The following is a 23338-nucleotide window of genomic DNA, read 5'->3' on the forward strand; positions in this document are numbered from 1 at the left end:
TGTGTAAAGTACTAGAATCAAAAAGTAAACTTCTAAGAAGAGACCATAATAATCAGGTTGCAGGTTCACTCCTGGTATATCATGTAACCCTTTTTGTTAAAAAACAAAAACAGTCTAAACTAAGGAAATTATTTGAATCCGAATGTATTTCACATTGGATATTCTTTTTTTTTTTTTTTAAGATTTTATTTATTTATTTGTCATAGAGAGAGAAGGGAGAGTGAGCACAGACAGAGTGGCAGGCAGAGGCAGAGGGAGAAGCAGGCTCCCTGCCAAGCAAGGAGCCCGATGTGGGACTCGATCCCAGGACGCTGGGATCATGGCCTGAGCCGAAGGCAGCTGCTTAACCAACTGAGCCACCGAGGCGTCCCTCACATTGGATATTCTTAAAATAATAGACATTTTTATAGAAATTCGGTTCTGTGATTTGTTGACAGTTATAACTAACATACTGGAATTCATTGATCTTATTAAAGGAGAGACCACTATGACATTCCTGATGAGACAAGTGGAGTTTTATGATTAGTATAAATTAAGACTGAGTATAAGGGTACTTTTCTTAGTAAGCTATAGAACATGTCTTCTGAGTATTAAATCTCATTACTTTATCATTAAAGTCCTTGATCAGAGTGGGAGTAGCGACGGGGTTGTGAAAAGGAGAGTGGCATGGTGTTTGTTGTTGCATTTCTCCCACCTGGGTCCATTGGTTCAGGGAAGTGATAGGACTGAAACTTGTAAAACAAAACAGACTATGATTGAAGCAAAAAGGAATGGAGATAAAAGTTACTAAAGGAAAGATCCAAGTTTTGGAGAGGCAGATGAACTCTCTTGTTACTTTTCGTTTTTGCCAAAGAATGGGAGCAAGCATGAGTTGAGAGGAGCTGTGGACTAAAGGATAGGTTCTTTGTGTTGCTGCGGGACACATTTGGGATTTACAGATAAGCCGATGTTCGAGGCACCATGTAGAAAAAGTACATCAATTAGTTATGTTTTCTCTGAAATTTATTGACACTGAAAGAAGCAGGGACCTATGATACATACAGTACAGGAAGAGGAGTGACTGCCTGTCAGTAAGAACAGTGCCCAGTTTTCCTTGATTAAAATTTGAGTATACCAGAATGTAAAACTATTGGAATCATTTTATGAGCCTCAGTGGGAAATGAAATTCCAAAAGCTTATTGATTTCAAAGTAGTTTCACTGGATGCAAACCATAACCTTAAACCAAGGTAAAACTCAAAACAATTCTTTTCTTCTTTATTCTAAATATTTAAGTGTAAATTACAAGTTATTACTTTGAAGAATGGCTCTAAAAGCTACAAACTTCAGAGTCAGACCATTTAATTCTGTTACATTTGTCTAGATATTAAACGTAATTGGACTTCACATGAAAAATTACAGAAGATAAGCGATCTCAGGAAATGTGTTTACTACTGACAATTTAAGGTGAACATCGAGCTTAAATTGATTCATTTTGATGTTTTTTGGTAATGTACTGTGTTCCCACAAAATTAAAGCCTTTCATTGGTATACATAGAACCAGCAAAGAAAGACAAAGCATTAAACGGTAATGTTGTTGGTATAGACTCTAGTGATAATTTAGTAATTTTATATAATGGAAGTATATGAATGGTGTAAAAAAAATCTCATAAGCTATTTGTCTTCATACACTATAGTTAGGGCCGATTCTTGAGTGTAACTTTGGCAGCAGAACTTCTGAATTTTAAATTACGGCTTCAGTTGAATGAAGGACTCTTACATTAAGTGATTTTTGAAGGTGCTTGGCTGATTTAACCTTGCGAAATAGTGTGAGACATTTATATTTGGGATTGAAACTACCAGTGCTCTCCAAATGGAGGAGAATTAATTTTCAGGATTAATGAGGATTTTGGAAATATAAGCTTCACACTACAGAGACCAAATAATGGCTGGACGTCATTTGCAGCGTAAGATTTAGGCTTCTCAGTGGATTTTGTTTAAATCCTGCAGTCTCATTCTCTTGTTATATAATATATACTGCCCTCCTCCCTCTCATGGAAACATAGCAATCCTTATTTTCTGTCTCCTTAACATGATAGCCCCGACTTGAGACAAATAGAAAACGAGTCTCCCACTTGTTGAGGTCCAGAACCCGGTTCTTCTCTTCAGCATTTGGCTTCCAGCGCTTAGAAACATTCAATACTTGTAGAATGAGTGAATGCCTCATTTTGATTGTAGAAACAAGTTACTTTTCATGTACTACCAGCATGGCTGTTAGAATTCGGAGTTTCTAGAAACATATTTCTAGGGCCAACCCGTTGTTCTGGTTCAGAGTGACACTTCCTTTGCTTGCCTTCGTTTATTTGCATAAAGAGAGCTAAGTTGCTGTCTAGTGTCATTAGCTTCATTAATAATATTTTTATATTTAACGTCATCAAAAAAACATTTCAGAACCTCAGGAGATGGATAAAATCCTAGTGTGGCTCTGTAGAACCACCTTGGTATTAAATTATCATTGTCACTATTGCTCCCGGCGGCGGGTGGGCTAAGAGCAGCCTTTCATTCTAATTAGGATTGTGATGCTCTGGATGGAAATGTGTACCTTTCATTTTTCTGTGGTAAAAATGGCTTCTGATATTTTATATATTTTAGTGTCATGTTAGAGATTTCATTCCATGATCATTTGTTCATTCACATGTATTTTTATTTTTAGCTCTAAGCGAAAGACATGAGGCCTAAGACTGAGATGAGGTTGTTTTGAGGCCATCTGATTTCTGACTAGAAGGTGTGCGATCGCCTCGTCCTGAAACCACTTCAAACAGAATGGTAATGGCAAAACCTAAGAGAAAGAGAGGCCTTCATGTTTTTCCATGTCTGTTCTCTTATCCCATTCCTTCCTCTTTAAGAAAAAAAAAATCTTAACTTGTGAACAAAAAGTATTAAAAAACATGCTGATATAGTCTAACTAAACTGGTTCAAATGTAAAGAGTTGTGTAAATCCACATACTAATTAAGCCTTTTAGAGTTGTTTAAACTTCTTAGTGAGATGTTTAACTAGTGACAGAATATTTATGTGGAAACACCTAAGCCATTAGGAATTTGCAGATTGAAATAATTGACTTCCTTTGAAAACGAATAGGGTTTGCTCTTAAAAGGGACTGAATACTTTTCAGACTAGAAAGTAAGGGTTCTGTGCTTTTGCTGTCATAAAAAATTTTTATGTCTTATGGATGCTTGTTTTTCTTTTTAAGATGTAAAGTTCTATGAAGAATGTTAGTAGTGTCCGTTAACTCTGCTTTAATTATCGCAGGTAACTTAGTTCAAAATCTGTTTTACAATTGAGGAGAAGAGCACTGTTTGTCTTTATTACAGTAAAACTTTCTTTAGGAGCATGCTGCTGTTTATTAAGTTTATTCCAGTGGACCATGTCCTGTTAAAATAATGATATAACAGGGCTTAGAAAGGCAGTTACTAGGCTTAATTCCCTCTGGGAATAGAAGTCCAATAGGTTCTTTGCTCAAGTTCAGGTTTTATACTAAGCCATCTTCTCAGAGTAAGTGGTTATTTGATCTTTCTTATACTACATGTAACAGTGTTCATAGCAAAAATAGTATCACAATTTACTTATATTTAGCCTAAATTACACATTTGTTTAATTGATGGCATGCCAAGAAAATGAAATTGTCATCCCACCCAGAGGATGAGACAGAGGGCAGATTCTACAGAATATTTTTTAAAAGTCACACTTATTTTCCTGTTTTCTTCCAGGGGCCCAGTTGTTGCTCTAGTTCTGCATTCCCTTATTTCTCTACAAATAGTATTTTCTCCAATGTCAAGAATGACTTAAATTTTTAAAATGTATTTTTGTTTGTGTACATGGCTTTCTGTGATGATAGACTTATTCACATGCCATGTAGATCCAGGCACTAGGTTGACTGGAGTGTAATGATTTTATATCTGTGATCTCAGTTTATATTTAAATAAATCAGTCTGGCTTTGTCCTAAAGAGAAATAGTACACAACAGATCATTTCTTTGTTTCCCATATCTGCTGATGTGTTGTTTTATTCTTCTGATATGTGAACTTTGAACTCTTGCTTTTCTATGGAAAAATTAAATAGGCTAATCTAGAAAGCATCATTTTTAAGCCTATGGTAGAAGAATTGTTCATATAGTTTACTTTTGTGTATTAATGATTTAATGAGAAACAGGTATTGATTTTTATTTTTTAAAATTTTCCTTTCTTATGTTTACCCAAATAATTTTTTTTTTTCAAATAAAGCCTATCTAAATTGACCCTTTTTGAGGTTAGAAGAACTTTGAAGGTCATCTTTTCTATTTCATGTGCTGAAAGTTAATGGGATAGAAGTACAAAGACTTTAACCACTATTAATTGGCTAAAAATGTGGTTTCTGAAGGCATGTGTCATATAAGAGTGAAGTCATTAATTTTATTTATATATCTGAATGTCTGTCACCATAATGATAGCTTTTAGAAAGAAAATCTAGAACTAATGCCACTTTAAAGCCTGAAATTGTAAATGTGAAGATATTTAGAGCCAGTAAATATTAAATAGGTGATATGTATGAGTATAGTTTAATATTTTTTAGTAAGTAAACTGCCTTGTTTCTAAGCAAAACTTTAATGTTAGACTTAAGAGCTTATAACTGTAAGATGAGAAAGAAACATTAGCTTAAAAATGTTGTTTTGAAAATTATAAAAGTAAATATTGACCTTTTCTAAAAAGTTTTTTCCTTTTGACATTGTTTAATTTTTTTTCCTTTTTGTTTTTTAGGTTTGCAATTTTTTTTGGTGATGGCATGTTCAGAATCTTGGATCCCTAAGTTGAATATGTTGGAAATATTTAGGAACTCTGGAAATTATTGTTTTGTGTATATTACGACTTACTAGGTGAATCAGTAGATTTAATAAAAAAGAATATAAAAAAGAATAGGTATTATAATTTTGTGTTTCTAAGTTGACATGCATGTCCAGATTCTCATCTTCTAGTATTAGTGTCATTCCCTGGAGACAGTTACATTTTGAATATTTGGGGGTTTTTATGGACCCCATGTTTTCCCAGGCAGTTTAGGTAATCCTCCCATGCTGATTTGGTCAGCTCCTTTTCCTTTCTATCTACCTTGCCATGTAGCTTACTTAGATCAGAGGTAATTATTGATCAGGAAGAGATCAAGTGACAGTCCTAGAGGTAGTAATTACAGAATTTCAGCCTGGAAATGACCTCGGAATAGTCTGTTATACCCAAATACAATTGTAACCAGATGCTGCTGATTTCCGAATTGGATATTATTATGTAGGACAGAAGTGCTAATGGAGAGGAGAAAGGCTTTTCCGGTTCACCTCCTCCTTCTCTTGCTGTTGTTGGGTGCATGAATTAGTGGAAAGTAAGATGGCTAAGAGATAGACAGTATAAATGGAAAGGAGAAAAAACAAAACTTGAATCTCTAAGAAGGAATACTTCCCCTTAAAAATTTGAAAGCTCTATTCCAAGTACCTGAACACACTGTTTTAAAACCATAGGCTCACTTTCATGTAGACCCAGAATGTGAACTAGCGTATGCTTGCCCAGAGGATAGCTGGAGAACTTGTTATTTGACAGGAGAGTCAGTCCTTGGGTGAGTCTGTGGTTGACTGCTCAGATGAAGAGATCTGAAGAATATCATGGGGCAGTTATTTTCATAGGCAAATAGAACAGCCTCCCTATGCCTTTGACCAAAACGAGGGAAGGCTTGCTTTTTAAAAATGTGTTTAAAACAGCTTGAAAAAGGATCATAGGGAAAGGCTGAAGAAAATTCACGAAGCTATAGAGACTGAGTGGTAACAAGTTTTATCATTGGTAGATTATCCAAAAATGTGGAAGTTTGTGTATGATCACAGTTTTCATAATGTTTCTATTAGAAGGCTTCTAGAAGCTAAATAAGATACACTGTAGCACCCTCCACCCCTTTGCTTTTCTTTAAGAGGATTTGACTGATATATATATATATAATAGATGGCACAATGAAAACATTAGATTTTTAAAAATCAAGTTACATTTTAATTTAAATGTGTGTTGCCTATTTGCTACTTTCCCATTACAACTAGCTTTTAAAATACTCTCCTTCTGTGATACTTTTGTCAATAGAGGTGTTTCCTCTTAGCCAATTCCAGCCACAGTATTGACTAGGCCCCGGCATTTGATATACCCAGAAGGAATTAGACAGGCAGGAAAAAACTTGGTCTCTACTGGAATGAATATTTTAAAAACCTTTTTAGATTCTGAGCACTTCGAGTACAAAGGAAAGAGACCCAAGAAAGGGAAAAATGTAAGAGCTCAAGAATAAAAAAACGGTGGTGGGAGTCGGGAATAAACTCTCACACAGCTGACCTAAGTGTATTGAGGGAAGGAAGTGAAGTTCCTGGAGATGAGGAGACAGTATATGAAATCCTGGGAGAGCAGGCATTCTGATATTCAGTTGAGCAGTTCACACTAGCAAGTGGTAGTATTTTAAGGCTAGTGACAGGTTATCTGGGGAAATACTAATGTACTTCCTAACAATGAGTTTGATTTTTATTTTAGTGGGTTATAAATGGGTATGCAGTTCAAAGATGAACATAATTCAAGATAAGTATCTTCAGTCTTAGAGAAAATATAATAAAAAATGGATCTTTTGTCCTATTGTATAACTTTAGAAAGTAATGTAGAATACGGAGCATAATAGAGAATTGATGGCCTGAATATAATCAGTATTTGATGGTTGCTTTCTAGAAACTTCTAGGTAAAACCTGTTGTCCTTAGCTGTACTGTAACAGAATTTTAGTGGGAAAATGTTTACCTTTTTGGGTCACTGTGCGCCACAGTCTGGCACATCATTGTGAAAGTTTAGAAATCTAACTCTGTTTACCCCTGGGGAGGAACACAGATCTTCGTAAATTTGGGTACAGAAAGTACGTAGGGAACCACAGAGAAAGTTACCCTAGAACCTAGTGGTTCTTTGTATTTTGGTACTTTTTAACCCTTTTGAAAATCCGAAGGTAACTATGGATGCTTGCACCAACAAGACTGCAATTTCTGAGGGTAGAGGGACTGCTCTTGATTGTCAGGTCAGGAAGAGGTCAGGAAGCCCTGATCTAAAAGATCATCTTCATTTTTCTTCTGACCTTGCTCTCACTTTATTGTCACTCTCAGTCAGGGGTTCTCTGTCACCTTTGAAGGGAGCATTTGACGCTTGAAGGACACTCACTGCCTTACACATTGAACCGAAGTCACAAGTCCAGAGCTTTGTAATATAATGGAGTCAACATGGTCCACAAAGAGCTGCCCCACAAGTACAATGGTAAAAATAGAGCCTGAGGCACGAAGGTGTGGCATAGCTTCCGAGCTAGTACCTGCTTCCTTCTGGTATAGGGGCATTTATTCCATAGGAAGTTGAATATTAATGTTTTGTCTTTAAAATGAGCATATTTCTTTTAAGATCTCTAATTATTTTAAAGGTTTTCTACCCAAGTGTGACTTTCTCCCCATGTATTAGGATGTCACGTTAATGGTGTAAAATGTGTACTTCAAATTAACATAATAACTGGGTGGGATTCTGTTACTTTTGTGACTCTGAAATTTATAACACATTTTCAGGAAAAGTGTTGAGATTCCCAGATAATTCATTCTTAACTTCTTTCAAGTTCCTGAATGTATGATTGTTTCTGAACCTTATTAAGCCATTTATAAGATTAGACAAAACTGTCTTCCATTCATATTTTGACACAGAATGGATATATTTAATTTATCTTATTAGAAATGTGTTTTAACAGAAAATTCTATTTGAGTGGCTCTAATCTTCATTTTGGAATCTCAGATCCCCTGCTTGTTATGTTGTTCATTGGGACTCTTCCTGCAAAATACAGCTTCGCTGAGAAGATCATCCTTGAAAAATCAAGAAATCTGAAGAAACTAATTTGGGGACTGAGTAAAGAGATGGAAGAGCATCATCAGATTGACAACCCAGCACACTCTGGAAACATCTTAGACTGTGTTGCTTTTGTACATGAAACAATTTGACTGTGTTACAAACTGGACCTATATATAGAGAAAACCACCTCATAAAATGTATCTTTAATATAAGAAAACACACCCTGGCCTCTAAGAACATTTCTGTCAGAACAGTCTGCTCTTGACTACTCACACTGTTGGAGGGAACCTGGGTCATTGCACTTGACTGAAAGTTAAACATCATGTATTTTGGACTTCAAGGTGTTTATAAATTTCCTCTTGGAATACAGTGTTTGGGGCTTTTACAACATCTGTCTCCCATGTGCCCTTCATATCCCCTGAGAAAGGAGCCTTAGCTATCTGTGCCCTGATACTTGTTCTCTGTCCATCTTTTTGGGCACCGTTGGCTTAAATGTGAGGAAAACATGGAGCATACAGGATTCCAACATCCTGTTAAATCAGTTCCACTTATCCCTTCCAGGTAATTGTGTTACATTTCCTTTTCAGCTCTTCTAAATATGGCCCAGTTTTTGCCCCTTGGTTAGGTCAAGGTAGCATTGAAACCACACCATTTCAGTCTTCTTCCTTCCCATTGTCCTTTTTCATTCTGGCTATGATGGGAGGTTGGCAGTTGCCTTACTGTAAGAGTCCACATGTGTCCTTTCATTTCCATCTCCCTGCCTGCATGTACTGATGTAGAAATAAAACAGATCTAGACTTGGGGATCTGGGCTGTGTAAGGTCTGCCTATATAGATTCACAGCACTGTATTTAAAATACAGTCTTTTAGCTGCGATGTTAGTGGTAGTCTCCTTTGTATCTCTGCCCTGTGCTGGGCCCTCTGCTGGGTAGGGCAGTCCCCTCTTTCTCTGCACCACCTGATTCTCTTGAGGCCAGGAATAGACTTCATGGTGCCTTAGGCACAGGGAGAACCACAACTGACCTCTCTGTAAGCTTGCTGGTTGCTGGGGTCATAATAATGGGGTAGTTAAAGAGATCCTTGTGCCTTCCACTGGACTCTAGTCAAAGCAGATCATGTGCAGAGAAAGTTATCATGTCCATTGGATGTTGAAAACAAGATTTGTCAAAAAATAGGCCGAATTTCAGGTTAACCATGAACCCACATTGACTATCCTGGTTTCTCTTACTTAAAAAAAAAAAAAAAGTACCCCTTAAAAGCATTATCATATTACTGTGATGTACAAAATGTGATATTACTCAAAAAAACTTTACAAGTAAAATTTTTACAAGTAGTTTTCAGAAACGTGCAAATATGTTTTCTGTAAAAGGGTATATACTGTGTGTAATAATTTTCTGATTCTTGCTCTAATAAATATTAAACTTAAGTGGTCTCAGTATTTAAAACCTAATAGTTTGAAAGTATTTTTTGAGTAAAATTTTTAAGTATATAATATTTTTACTTTTCATGTAATGTGCAAGTATTCTTAGAATACTTGTTTGTTTTCCACATGTAAAACTACTGTGAACGGGATCTGTGTCTCAGTAAGTTTCTGAAGCTTTGGCTGTAATTACCACGTGCTTGGGATTGGGCTGGCTGGAAATGCATATTGAGCTTTTCTGTGTATGTAGCAAACTTTGTCCAAATAAAGTAGCTTTGTACCCTGAAGGAGCTTTTAGTAATTAACTTTTATTAAATACGGTCAAGTTAAAGGAGAAGAAATGAACAAAAGGATCTGTAAATGAGGGTCTGAATTAGTGGTTTGCAACCTTTTGCTATTAAAGGTAACAGTGGTAGTGAGTCTGGGGGAATGGGATAGGGGTGGGCTGTGTCATTTGAAGAGAAGAGAGAGACACCCATCTGGCATCAGTAGTGATGGGGTGGGGGCGTGTGTGAGCTGTTCTCTGTGCACCTGAATTCAAGATCAAGGAAGCTTGCTACTAGAAGTCTTTCCCCACAGTTCCTGAATGACCATAGAAGCTGGGTGCCAAGCAGAGGCAAATTAGAAAAAAGAAAAACAAGGACAGGCTAGGGACTTCACAGGTTTGTTTTTTTTTTTTCTCAGTTTAAAAAAACTGTCCTTTTAAACGTTTATGTCATTCCCTCTACTGCTTACCCTTGGTAAAATAAAAAGCTTGCCATGTCAAATTAGTTCTCAAGATATTTTTTAAAAATTTATCGACTTGTGAAATCAAAAGGCTGTGTGCTGCTGGTTCTTGGAATGTGCAGGATTAATGTACTAAGGTCCCAGTTGTTTATCCTGCAATGCATAGTTCACAGGATACTGATTAATGTGCCAAAGAACAGTTTGGCGAGTTTAGATAATTACTTCAGCATTGCTGTATAGTGGGACTTACTGTCTTAAAATGCCTAATTAAGGTAGCATTGAAGGGGTGCCTGGCTGTCTCAGTTGGTAGAGCATGTGACTCTTGATCTTAGGGCCATGAGTTCAAGCCCCACACTGGGTGTTGAAATTAATTAAAAAAAAAAAAAAGCAGTAGTTAAAAGGACAGCTAGTATCATCCTGTTTCAACCAACAGTTGACCAAGAACTCATTCTGGAAATCTCTCGTACAGATATTCAATAGTTTTATGTGAAGATAAACTGAAACCTCAAATAATGCAAGGATCCACTACAACACAAACTCTAAGGAAATCATTTATACTACTTTGCAGATAATTTTTTCAACCTGCAAAATGTTAAAGGACCAGAAACAATGCAATGGTTGTAACTTGTTTTATTTCAGCTTATCTCCAGTAACAAGTTTAACATTGACTATATACCATTGTCTTGTGTGACTGGACTATGTTTTTATATCTCATCCACTTAACTAGCTATTGTAGGAAGTGCTCCAGTATTGAGCTCCAGTGTTCATATATATATATATAAAATCAAGGAATAAGTTTTCAAGAAAGATACTGAGATTTCTTCCTTTGGCTTCTAAAGATGAAGGTTGGTATCCTTCCTAAAATGGGTGCTTGTAGGCAAGTTCAGAGGAAGTCCATGGTCTCTAGTCATGGTTTCTAGTATTCCAAAGTACCTCCCTTTATGTTGGGGGTATTGCAAATTTCTTACCAAATTGTTCATTAGGGGAAGTTTACCATTAAGTGTTTTCCTTAGAGAATTTTTCTTAGGAGACCCAACATTGAATTATTTTTTTAATTTTTAATTTTTTATTAACATATAATGTATTATTAGCCCCAGGGGTACAGGTCTGTGAATCTCAAGGTTTACACACTTCATAGCACTCACCATAGCACATACCTTTCCCAAAGTCCATAACCCAATCACCCTCTCCCTACCCCCCTCTCTCCGGCAACCCTCAGTTTGTTTTTTGAGATTAAGAGTCTCTTGTAGTTTGTCTCCCTCCCGATCCCATCCTGTTTCATTTTTTCCTTCCCTACCACCAAACCCCCCACTTTGCCTCTCAACTTCCTCATATCAGGGAGATCATATGATAGTTCTCTTTCTCTGATTGATTTATTTCGCTCAGCATAATACCCTCCAGTTCCATCCACCAACGTTGAATTATTAAACCCAAGGCCAAGATTAGTGAGGCAGACGCCTGCTTTCTGTATTCACTGGAACTTAAAAGCAAGAATGAAATTACTAAATAAAATGAAATTAGTTTGAAGGATATTTTGGACTTCATTTGCCATGTGCTTCACATCCTTTCCCGCCTGTGGGAAACTAAGCAAGGACTTGTAAATTTCTCAGTTCTGGAGGGCATCACTTTGCATGAAAATTTTGGGTTAAATATTTTGAACATTCTCAATTATGCAGCAGAGAAAAGATTACAAATAGATACATTCTGATTGAAATCATTTCACCTAAAATATGACATGACCAAAAATTATAGATTTGCCATTATGTATTTGGAAGAAAAAACACAACTTACTTACCGTGGATCTTTGGTGACAGTTAAGGAAATTTAGTTTCTCTCTCTCACCGATATTTCAGTCTTGCTCCAAACCAAGTTACATTTTTAGTCAAATCATACCTCAGAACTTTTCCATTAGGAATTAGGATTTTCTTTAGCTCCTGAGTGGCTGTCAGTGACCTTTCCAGGACCGCTCTTGACCTAAGAAAACCGCATCACAGAATGAGTTATGCAATTTTAAAAGCCCCGTGTGTGGGATCTTCTGAAAAAATACTAAAATATTAAAATTGATATAAGAGTTTTCCACTATCAGAAATGAGGAATTATCCTTAACTACCAGGCCAAGTGAAGGCGAATGTGTGGTTCATGGATCGCTCTGTCTATGCCTCCGGCTGTTCTTGTTGGGTCTGATTCAGCATACTTCCCGTGTGGGGGCTGAGTGGCACAATGTCTGAGTACTGGAGCATCTTGATGATTTTAGGAAGTCAAGCAGGTGTTGGAGGCCTTGCTTTTCACATCTACCAGCATAAGCAATTCTGGTTTGCTTGCTTTTTATGTAACATCTTTCTAAGAAGTCACTAGCAAACCGTAGTTTCTCCCTTTCTTTACATAATAACTTCTGGATTTTTACCTGTTTAAGAAGTAAGGTTCATTCCATAGCTGCCATATCCTTGCGGGGGGCGGGGGGATGCCAGCAGCAGCTGACCTAGAATTCCGTCTTGTACTCACTATTATGTAAGACTTAAATTCTGATTAAAAAAAAAAAAAGATAAATTTGGTCCGAGTGAAGGAAAAGAGTGTAAAAGTCTTTCCTCTCCCCTTTCCATCACTAGTCTCCTGCCCTTCAGGTCCTCTGGCCCCTTCAGGTAGTGAAGCTGATGACCGCCTGAAAGGTTTGAAATTCAGAGCAAGAGTCAGAAAAGGGGGAAAGCAGGGAAGTCGCACTGGAACAAGGTAGAAACCCTCAAAAGTGCAACACTCACTGGGCGAGGCTACCGGTACTGTGGCTTTATCTGCATGTTTTTAATGACTGAGGGGACTAGGCCTGAGCCATGTACGTTAACTCTTGCCTCTTCCCGCCCAGTTTTCATCCTTCCCTTCTTGGCGGAAACCCGAATTCTGGAGCATGAAAGGTTTCAGCACACGTGTATACACTGTTGCCTCAGCGGGCATCAAATTATGAGTGGGCAGAGGCTCTCAATCCTTAGACTTCGCTGGCTCAAAAGACGACGTATCTCAACACTAGGAGTTGTCACTTGCCATTCTGGCTTCCTGTTTCTCCCCACCTTTTTCAACGTGAAACTCCACAGTGAAATAATTTTCGCAAAAAGCTATTTGGTAGGAGAACTTGCAAAGCCTGCCGGACAGGCTACAGGAGTCTGTCATTCATTCCTGCAGCATATCGATGGACGCTTGCCAAGTGCCAGGCACTCTTCCAGGCTCTTTGGGGAAACAACACACAACGCACGGGGTTCGCACTGTACGCAGCTACACGGACCCAGCCTGTGAAGGACCGTGCGGTAGAACCCACGGGGAAGAGCAGAGCGCATGCGCTCGGGACACCTGTGTGGGAGGGCGGGGCACGCCTCAGTGTTTACGGAGCTCCGAGCAGAAGTCGTTGGGAAGAGAAAACCGAGAGTTGAGAAAACCGTGTGTGTACAGATTGCAGCTGACTGACAGGCTTCTCTAAAGGAAGAGAGAAAATTGAATATTGGAGAGTTTCCAACAATTGTTTACCTCTTTTCCAGTCACTTCGTACTGGAAGCCCTCGCTGCGTCCAAACGTAGCCATGCACATTCCTCCTTGTTTTTGCTACTGTCATTTCTCCTGCCTCGATTTTTCTCTTCCGGAGCCTGGCCCACATGGCCTCTCGGTGACATGATTTGGGGAGGCAGACATGATCATAATATGCGGCTAGATCGTATGGCAGATACAACACAGCAGGGGTCCCACTGAGGAAGAAGGATGGGCTTTTAGAAGGGACCCTCCGGGGCTCCTGGCTGGCTCGGTCCATGGAGCATGCGACACTTGATCCCGGGGTCATGAGTTTGAGCTCCATGTCGGGAGTAGAGATTACCAAAAGTAATAAATAAACTTAAAAAAAAAAAAAAAATCCAGCAAGGACTCTCAGGAGCCGGCTGTGTTTATTCCATAAGGAGGGTCTTAGGAGGACAGGCCAGGCCAGGCAGAGGCAGCACCAGGAGCTAAAGCAGGCCAGGGTGAAGGACAAACTTAAGGGTGATTAAAATGCAGAAGATTCTACAGGTGTGAAGGGACCAGGGCTGTTCTCTGTGGCTTCTCCCACGTGGGACTTTCAGCTGGACCTGGCCCAGAATTGTTGGCTCCTGTAGGTTCACAGTTTCTAATCTCTGGCAAGTGAGAGAAGGTGCTTGGTAATTATTCCTCTTTCTTCTGTCTCTCCATATCTTTTTTTCCAAAATACAGATAACTTTTTCTCATAAAAACTCAAATGGTGCAGAAAGACAAAAAGGGCAAAGTTCACTATTTCACTACTGTTAATAGTCTGATCATAAGCAGTTTCGACTTCTCCATTATCCGTGCTCCCGACATCCTTTATAAGGGTGGCTCTGTGTGGACGCAACCAGCTAACTCCCGATGCTGGAAATTCAGTGGCTTACAATGTTCATTATTCAGATACTTTCCCGTTTTTCACTCTTATAAGCTTGGTTTCCAGTGACTATCCCTCTGTACAATATCTGCACTCAGCCAGTCATCTCCTTGGTGTAAATGATGGACACTAACAAAAACCAGGATGTGTAGAACGGGGGGATGCACAGTACCAGAGTTTAGTATGGACATTACCATGGAGTACTTTGTGTGTGTGTGTGCCCGTGTGTGTACTTTTCAAAGCACTTTAGTACCAACTAATGTCTCCAGCTCTGCATAAAACATGGCAAGGTGGGCTGGGGGAGATGGTGGTCTCTCCTTTGGGCCAGCGAGGTGAGACTCCTGTCTCTCCTTGGCACTGCTGTCACATTGGATGTGCCTGCAGCTCACAGAGCACATTTGCAGTCAGCTTTCAGAACACCGACTCCAAGGCCAATGCCAGCAGAAGCTTTTGGAAATAAGATGATGAGCACATATGAGGCCAAACTAAAAATGGAACTTTCTAGCTTCCTCGCATGAAACTGCTTTGATTCCAAGTTTTACTATTTTAATTAGGCAGATCAGAGAGACAGCACGTTTTTTGGAGATGTTGAAAATCATATGGTAAAATGCTCTATTTTCCAATGTAGGAAGTCTTTACAAGGGTTAAGTGTGAGTGATGTTCATTTTGGTTCTTTGAGGGGAATGTACCTTCTGGAAGTGGTCTAATTGGATCCCTTAATGGTGGTTTTCTGCCCATGCCCCCTTCCCCAGCCATTTTTCATCCCTAAGATCTCTGGATGGTTCCTAGGTGAGACCATTGTGCAACAAACACCATGAGGAGAGCTCAGAGTTAAACATAGAGCTCTCCTTTCTCGGGGCCTCTGCACTGGCTGGACCCTTGGCCTGGGATGCTTTTCCCCAGGTACCCACATGGCTCACTCCCTTGCTTCCATTAGCTCTCTGCTAAAAAGCCTCCTCATCAGAGAGCCTGTGTAAAATAGCATCCCATTCAGCTTTCCTTACCCCATCATAGCAGTCACTGCAAGTTGACGGTAAAGATTTGTCTCCTCCACTAAAACATAAGCTCGGAGAGGGCAGGGTTGTTTTGTTCCCACTGTTCCTCCAAAACCTACAACACCTGACATATGTTAGAAACTCAGTAAATGTGTGCTGTTTGACAAATGGATGAGTCCCTCACTGTTCCTACCTAGGGACTTGTGAAGAAACTAGGAGATTTCAACACTGGAAGGAAGTCAAGGACTTGGAAAAAAGCAGCAATCATCTCAGGGCCCGATCTCCACATAGGGCTGTCTTTGCACAGCAACCGCCATTTTGGCTTTCAGCCCCTTTTCTACCTGCATGTTCACTTAAAGCCATCGTTTCTAACATTACCCTGGTTGGAGGGTGACTTGTGCTAATAGTAGGCACCGCCTTTAAGAAGCGTTTTAGTGGACGAGTACACTCTAGACACTGACTGAGCAGCAGCCAGGGGGCCAGGGGACCACCACCGGAGGCCAGGGTTACAAAAGGCAACAGGACACTCACTGAGCCTACAGTTCTTCAGAGTGTGAGTCTGGTGGGACAAGATGGCCCTCCTGCCATCCCTGGAGCTAAGAGATCTGAGGGGCTGGGAGCTTTGCTTAGAGGGGAGGAGGGCTGAGTAATATGGGGCCTGGTATTGGTGGGGGGTTTGGTGAGCTGTGGGTGTATAGTGTGTGGTCTCTGGGAAGGAGGGCAGAAATGGCAGAGTGGCAACATAATACCTCAGGGTTTGACTTAGGCTACCCCAGGGCTCAGGGAAGAGGAGGAAGCTCCCTTTGTCTCATTTTCTACTAGTCCATATCAGTAAACAAAATCCTCATGACTACCACACTTTTTGTTTGTTTGTTTAGACTTCTGCGGACTAAATTCAGTGGAATAAATAATTTAAATATTTCTATGGGCGACTATTTCAGAAAATTCCAAAGCTAGAAAGTCTATTTAAAAACAACTTTTGAAAAAAAAATTAGAACAAGTTTTGAAACAATGAAATTTGTCTTTCTCCCCTCACTGAAGTTTCAAAAGAAAGAAAAAGAAAAAAGTAAGCTCTTTCTCCAACAATGCAAATAGGCTAAAATATAAGGCAACAGGAAGTCTAGGTGATTTTTCTTACTTACGCAAGCAATAAATAAACAATGAATCTTTCAAATACTCCAAAAGAGGAAAGAGGTATCTTGAACTTTTCTGTAAGGAACATTTAACTGAAATGGAGCATAATAAAAGCATAAATGACCGTGTAACCTTACCGTGTAAGTAACTCAGGGATTTGCACAGAGATAATTTTTATCCTCTAGTCATGAAATTATTTTTTTAAAGACTTTACTTGTTTATTTGACAGAGAGAGATCACAAGAAGGCAGAGAAGCAGGCAGAGAGAGGAGGAAGCAGGCTCCCAGCTGAGTAGAGAGCCCGATGTGGGGCTCGATCGCAGGACCCTGAGACCATGACCTGAGTTCTAAGGGTGAGACGTACACATAGCATGAAGAGTTTCAGGAGAAAGCAAAGACTGGCAAGAGTAGGACCTCATTTTCATTTCACTTCATTTTGTCCTGTCCACTGGGTTCTCTAGCTCAGTCTTTCTCAAAGTGTGTTTGTGTGTATGTGAGAGACAGAGACAGAGAGAGACAGAATAACCGTTCTAGTTCAGTTGCAGTTTCAGACTATTTCTGGAGCAGGACCTGGCGATGCTTCTGCTCTTCTAACAGGCTGGCTGGTGAAGCCAGTCCAATTGGTGGGCAAACTGCACGGAATAGCAAGGCTCTTAGCTTACCAGAAACTTTCACGTGTGTGTGTGTGTGTCTAAACTTTGTAACTGTCCTGTGAGTTGAGCCCTGCTGGTGTCACCTCATTTTACACATAACAAGACAGGTCCCAAAAGGTAGGTTGCCAAAACAAAACTTGATGCTAGAACCCAAGCTTTCTCATGCCCCTCGGAGTATTTCCATTACAGTAGTTCTGGTTTGGTGGTTGCATCCTGAATACGGGGGTGGAGAGTGGGGAGGTATGGCTACAGTGACAGTTTTGGAAACCCAGTAGAGACAATATACACTCTTATTATTACTGTTGTTATGATGTCTTCTGAGGTCTTAGAATCAGAGCTAATGGACTAGGGAGAGAGTGACGTGAGACTTCTTTTACTTGCCATTTTTAGGCAACAGGGAGACAGCAGGTGGCGAGTGTCCTGCTGATGACAGATTTAACTGTCTTTGGGAAAATGGGATTTAACTTGATTGTAGGCTGTCTTCCATCTTCCGGATGGAGCTAGAGCTTGAGAGCTGGGTGGCTTTGATTTATGGAGCGCCATTCCTGTCAGATGGTACAAAGGATGTGCAAATCATATGCAAATGGGCTAAGTCTCCCTCAGAATTTGCCAACCGGAAACACAACATCTTTATTCCAGCTAGGTTTTAATGTGATCTTGGGATAACTTTCAGAGGGTCTAGACTATGCTTACCGTTAGCTGAGGAAGAGCTAAATATTGTCAAACACAGAGAAAAGTACCACGTGGAAATCCAGGGTGGCGTTTTGACTCGGGTCCTGCACCCCGCCTGGCTGGCCCTGGGATGATGAGATTTGGGGCAAAGTGAGTCTCCTATGGTCTTTCACTTTCACAAGTACTTTTTTTTTTGAGAAGACTGATTTCTTAATCAGTGTTGGTCTGACTTCCTTCCTTTTCCAAACTCTCTTGGGCATCTGGGGCTAAGCAGTGTAATGATATAGAGCAATTGGATTCATTTGGTGTCTTTATTCAGTTCAAAAACATGAATGCCTTGATTTTGATGTTCTAAGAGTGTCCTGTTATAAACATAATACATGTTCACAGCAAAAATTTTGGAAACAAATAGAAAACGTAAAGGAAAAAAAATCACTCTACTCCTAGCATTCAGTGACAACTATTGTTATCGTTGTGGTAAGTATCATTCATAAACATATTTTACCAAGTTGAGATAATGATGCTGTTAAGGTTTTGTTTTTTGTTTTTTGTTTTTCTTTTTAAGTTTTGTAACCTCCTCTTTCACGTGAGTATTAGAGTGAATGCTTTCCGAAATTCTGAAATATTACCGAAGAGGTTTTTGTTGGCTTATTAGTTCATGTTGCTGGTTGGTATTCCGTCAGCTGGTTGTAGTGTAGCTTATCCAGTTCTCCCTTACTGAGGAGCCTTCAGTTTGTTGCCTGTCGTGTAACACGTTATGCTGCGAGAGAGAATCCTTGCACTGAATCTTTGTGTGCATTTCCGATTATTCTTTTAGGATAAATATGGAGAAATGGAATTACCAACTCTAAAGATATATGTGAATTATTTGTTGGATAAATAATGCCTTTTGATAAATCCTAACGAGGCCTGTTCCAGAGTGGCTTAACCAACAGTGCACCAAGGCTGTTTTGGGGTGTGTGCTTAAACTGCCATTCTGACAATTGAGTTAACGTGGGGCGCCTGGGTGGCACAGTGGGTTAAGCCTCTGCCTTCGGCTTGGCTCATGGTCTCAGAGTCTTGGGATGGAGTCCCGCATCGGGCTCCCTGCTCAGCGGGGAGCCTGCTTCTCTCTCTCTGCCTGCCTCTCTGCCTACTTGCGATCTCTGTCTCTCTGTCAGGTAAATAAATAAAATCTTTTAAAAAATAAAATAAAATAATATCCCCTTGTTTTAATTTGCATATATTTGATCTGGAGACTGAATTGCTTACTTTCTCTTTTTCTGTGAAATGCCTCTTGGGTCCTTGGCTCATTCTTCTTTTGTTGTTGTTTTTTCTCAGTGACCGTTGAAAGCTCTGTTTTGTACACATATTTTCCTCATTTGTTTTTTTTTTTTTTTCACTTTGTTTGTAGTATTTACTGACATTCAGAAAATATTATGCTTTTACCTAGTCAGATTTTTCAATCTTTTATTTTAGGCTTTCTTTCCTCTGCTTAAAAATGTCTTCCCAGTTCTGAGCTAAAATGACTCTCCAAGTTAGCTTTCACCGTAGACGTCACTGGAAGACAGAGGAATTAGGAACTGGCAGCAAGCATCTCGAGGAAAACACAACCATTAATTAAATGTGATCTAGTCTTAACAGGTGTGTAGCTCAGAATCACCTGTTAGAGCCTTTAATAGTTACGAATGGCCTGGGTCACACGCCAGTACCATTGAATCAGAAACTCAAAAAAAAAAAAAATTAAAACCCTTACACAAATCCACAGACTTAGATAGGAGCAGAGCCAAGTTGCATGTTTTTGTTGTTTTTTTTTTTTTTTGCTTGCTTGTTTTGAGCATTACATTTTATTAGCACAGTGGGTGTATTTTGTCTTACCTGCCATTGTCTGTTAACAATGAAGATCAGAGTGCTTTTATGAGGAGGGGGATTCAGAACAGTGTGCTGGAAGGCCCCTGCAAAATTACAGTGGTTCTCTGAAAGCATGGGTTTCCCTAGGTGGTGGTTGTTTGATGTTACGTGATTAGTTCTGAGTTCTGTGGCTGATTCGCTTGCCTTAGGTGTCACTATACTGTGTCAAGTGGGTTTTTTTTTTTTTTAAATTTGGAAAGACAACATACTTACAAATGTAATGTATTTTGAAGGATATCTAGAATACATAAAATATATTAGAAGATAAATATGTATACAAATTACAAATATTGGGGCACCTGGGTGGCTCAGTGGGTTAAAGCCTCTGCCTTCGGCTCAGGTCATGATCTCAGGGTTCTGGGATCAAGTCCCGCATCGGGCTCTCTGCTCAGCAGGGAGCCTGCTTCTCCCCTTCTCTCTCTGCCTGCCTCTCTGCCTACTTGTGATCTCTGTCTGTCAAATAAATAAAATCTTTAAAAAAAATTACAAATATTAACACCTTGTTTATGTGTGTGTGTCTGTGTCTGTGTATGTATTTTTTAAAAACCAGCATTCATTATTCTTTGATATACAACAGTATCTCATTTGAAATGGAGTGTAAGTCTGTAAGCAAATTAGTATTTGCAACTTGGGAAAAGAAAGTCAAACCCAAAATGGCCAATTTGATATCTCTGTACAAACGCGGACTGCGCTTATTAGTTAACATTGAAAATACATTCCTATTTTTGTAGCCTGGAGCTGCTTCATTAAAAGGTTTTCTAAGGGAATTTGCTACGAATCAACCTATGATTTTTTTTTTTTTTTTAGTGTCCACCCCATAGGTAGCATCTTGCTTTTTAAGGAGAAGCCAGTCAGCCTACAGGAGGTGAGAGGGAGGCATGGAAGGGCCTTGGCCTTCTGGAAGGAACTTAGCATCTCAGAGCCTCAGAAATTATAGTGATGGCAAAGATGATGATGATGATGGTGATGGTGATGACAGCGGTGGTGGTGGAGATGCCACTTCATAGGGCTATGCAGGAAGCAGGCATGGCAGCGAAGTCTAGTGTCTGGCAGCTGGCGACTACTTTATTACTATTGGTACCTCCATCCCTCACTCTGTTCACTGCACTGGCTTACTTAAAGGAGGATGTGTGTGAGTAAGGGTCAGGAGGCAGAGGGTTCTAAGGAGAGGTTTCTTTCTGTGTTTGAGGCCCCCTGACCAGTTTGAGAAATTATATATACCCCAAACAAAAAGTAGATAGTATAAAGACACTGAAGTATAATGGGCTAAATTTATTATTATAGTTAATACATTTATTATTTATAAGAAATCAAAAACAGGAGATACGGGTGTGGCCTGAAGAGTTACCACACTCCTGTGTACATCATTTTTATTTAAAAAAACACTTGAGTCAGGTATGAATGCATCTTAGGTCATTTCAAAGAGGAGAAGGAGGAAGGAAGGTCATGTTGCTAGAAATCTATTATTAACTAAGAGGCTAAGAGTATGTGAGAGGGGCTTAAGTGCTGTCAGGGCGAAACCCAGTCCATGGTCAGGCACAGTGGGCTTAGGGGTGCACCAAACTTTATACCAGGTGAGTTTTTCTTGCATAAGCATTTTATGCCATGGTTGAAGTTGTGACTTGAGATAAACAGTGGATGAGAAGGCTGGGGTGGCAGACAGTGCGGCGGGATTGGCCACTGTGTGCAGGCAAGCAGCAAGCAGCCAGACCAGGTGTCCCTGTGCTGTGAGCCCCAGGCTGGCTGCCCAAGCTCTTCTTGTAGCTTACGGCCTCTGGTTAGATGAGGGAACTGACTGGCGGGTTTGTGGTGGTCTTCATGCCCATTTCAGCTCTGATTTTCCATGACGCAAAACCAATTTATTGATTATTGGACCAGAAAAATTGAAAGAGGTTGCAAGGAATCGTGAGTTCCTTTCTGGCTGAGGTTTGTCCAGAAGTGGAGCAAAATGAGCTTCTTGATTGCCATCCAGGAGGAAGAGTTTATCTTTGGACCTCTTTCCAGTTGATCTTTGCAAGGCAGGACCATGGCCAGCTCTTGGCAAACTCGAGAACTAAGCAATTTCTCTTCCTAATCTTTTATCACCTTTGATTGCCCCCAGGACAGCTTCCAGAGGATACAAATCTTTCCAGCCAGGGTCCCCACCTAACCACCCCAAATTTAGAGGGGGTCTCAAGTTGAAAGAGTTCCATGGTCAAAGTCCATAGGGCTGGAGAGCCTGGGTGTTGGTTAAGTATCCAACTCTTGATTTCAGCTCAGGTCTTGATCTCAGGGTCATGGGATTGAACCCCAAGTCTGGCTCCCCTCAGCGGGGACTCTGCTTCTCTCCTCCATTCTCTCCCTTTGCCCCTTCTCTCTGCTTACACGCACTTGCTTTCTATCTCACAAATAAATAAATAAATAGATCCTCAAATCTGTAGTGCTGTTTGTACACATAATGCTCTTCATTTTGCTCAACAGATACAACAGCATCTAGTGTATACAAAGCACTGTGCTGGATTCTTAGGAAGTATTTTTCAAATTGCATGTCACCACCCATTAGCGGGCTTTAGTCTCTATTTAATTGGCTCCAACCAGAATGCCAAAAATAAATAGAAAAAAAAATCAAAGCGTCCCACATATAATAAGGATAAGTGCTGTTTAATAAAATGTTTATTTCAGTTTTACTTTGTAAGTGTGTGAGCATGTAATGAATGTCAGTGGAAAATGTATTTCTCACTGCAATATAGGTAGAGAAGTTTAAAAACCATTGCTATGAGCTCCCAATCCTTTATCTGCAACTCCACATTCCAAAACATGAAAGACTTTTCTTAAGTTTGGCACAAGTTCATTTGGCAGCAAAATGGTGACTTAAGGGTATGTATGGTCTTCCTTTGTCTCACTTACTGTGAACATTTGCACACTTAACTTCAGAATGGAGTCATGGCTTTGAGCCCAGTGGGCATATTGCATTCAATTATTTACCTAAGGGTCAAAAAATTCTGAATCATAGGACTTTCCACAAGACACTGTGGACTTGTATAAAGGATGTAACAGTTTTCATCCATTAAGCAAATATTTACTGAGTGCTTACTGTGAGCTGGACATTGTGTTAACTGTCAGATACGGAAGGAAGAAAATTCGTGTGAGATGAATTCCTGGGGAATTTCACAGTCCCTTGGGTGGAATACATTCGGAGCCACCAGAGCTGGACTTCAGCACTCTCCTTTCACATTCCTTCTGTTAGTTTACCCAGACCCTTGGGTTGCAAGGGTTTCTCCATTGATGGGTTCTAGGTCTCTTTAATTACATTTTCAACATGACTTCATATTGGCACTTCAGTTCATCACATTTAAAAACAGACTCCAAACTCCTTCCTCCTGTATTTCTATATTCTTAGAAGTACCACTGTCACCCTCATTTGGACACAACCTCACTCTTGTTCTTGACCCTGTCACCTAGTTATTAGTCACTTCCTATTGATTTTTTCCTACCTATAGCCCTTGCCTCCTTTCCCTTCTTTCTATTCCCAGTGCCACCTGTTGGTATAGATGAAAATTACTACTTCTAACCTGAAAGGATGGTCT

At 39.8% G+C, this 23338-nt stretch overlaps 1 protein-coding gene and 1 long non-coding RNA gene across 2 annotated transcripts in view; both read left to right on the forward strand.

The window, feature by feature from the left end:
* XKR6 (XK related 6) overlaps positions 1–23338 on the forward strand; it is a 296537-nt gene that overhangs the window by 85004 nt on the left and 188195 nt on the right. The gene's annotated exons all lie outside the window — the stretch shown is intronic.
* On the forward strand, positions 378–9589 carry LOC125092939 (uncharacterized). Its single transcript, XR_007125108.1, has 4 exons — positions 378–1444; positions 2691–2803; positions 3229–3287; positions 4772–9589. It is a non-coding gene; the product is annotated as an uncharacterized LOC125092939 (long non-coding RNA).

Source organism: Lutra lutra, chromosome 2 (genome assembly GCF_902655055.1).
Source record: "Lutra lutra chromosome 2, mLutLut1.2, whole genome shotgun sequence".
Lineage (NCBI taxonomy): Eukaryota > Metazoa > Chordata > Mammalia > Carnivora > Mustelidae > Lutra > Lutra lutra.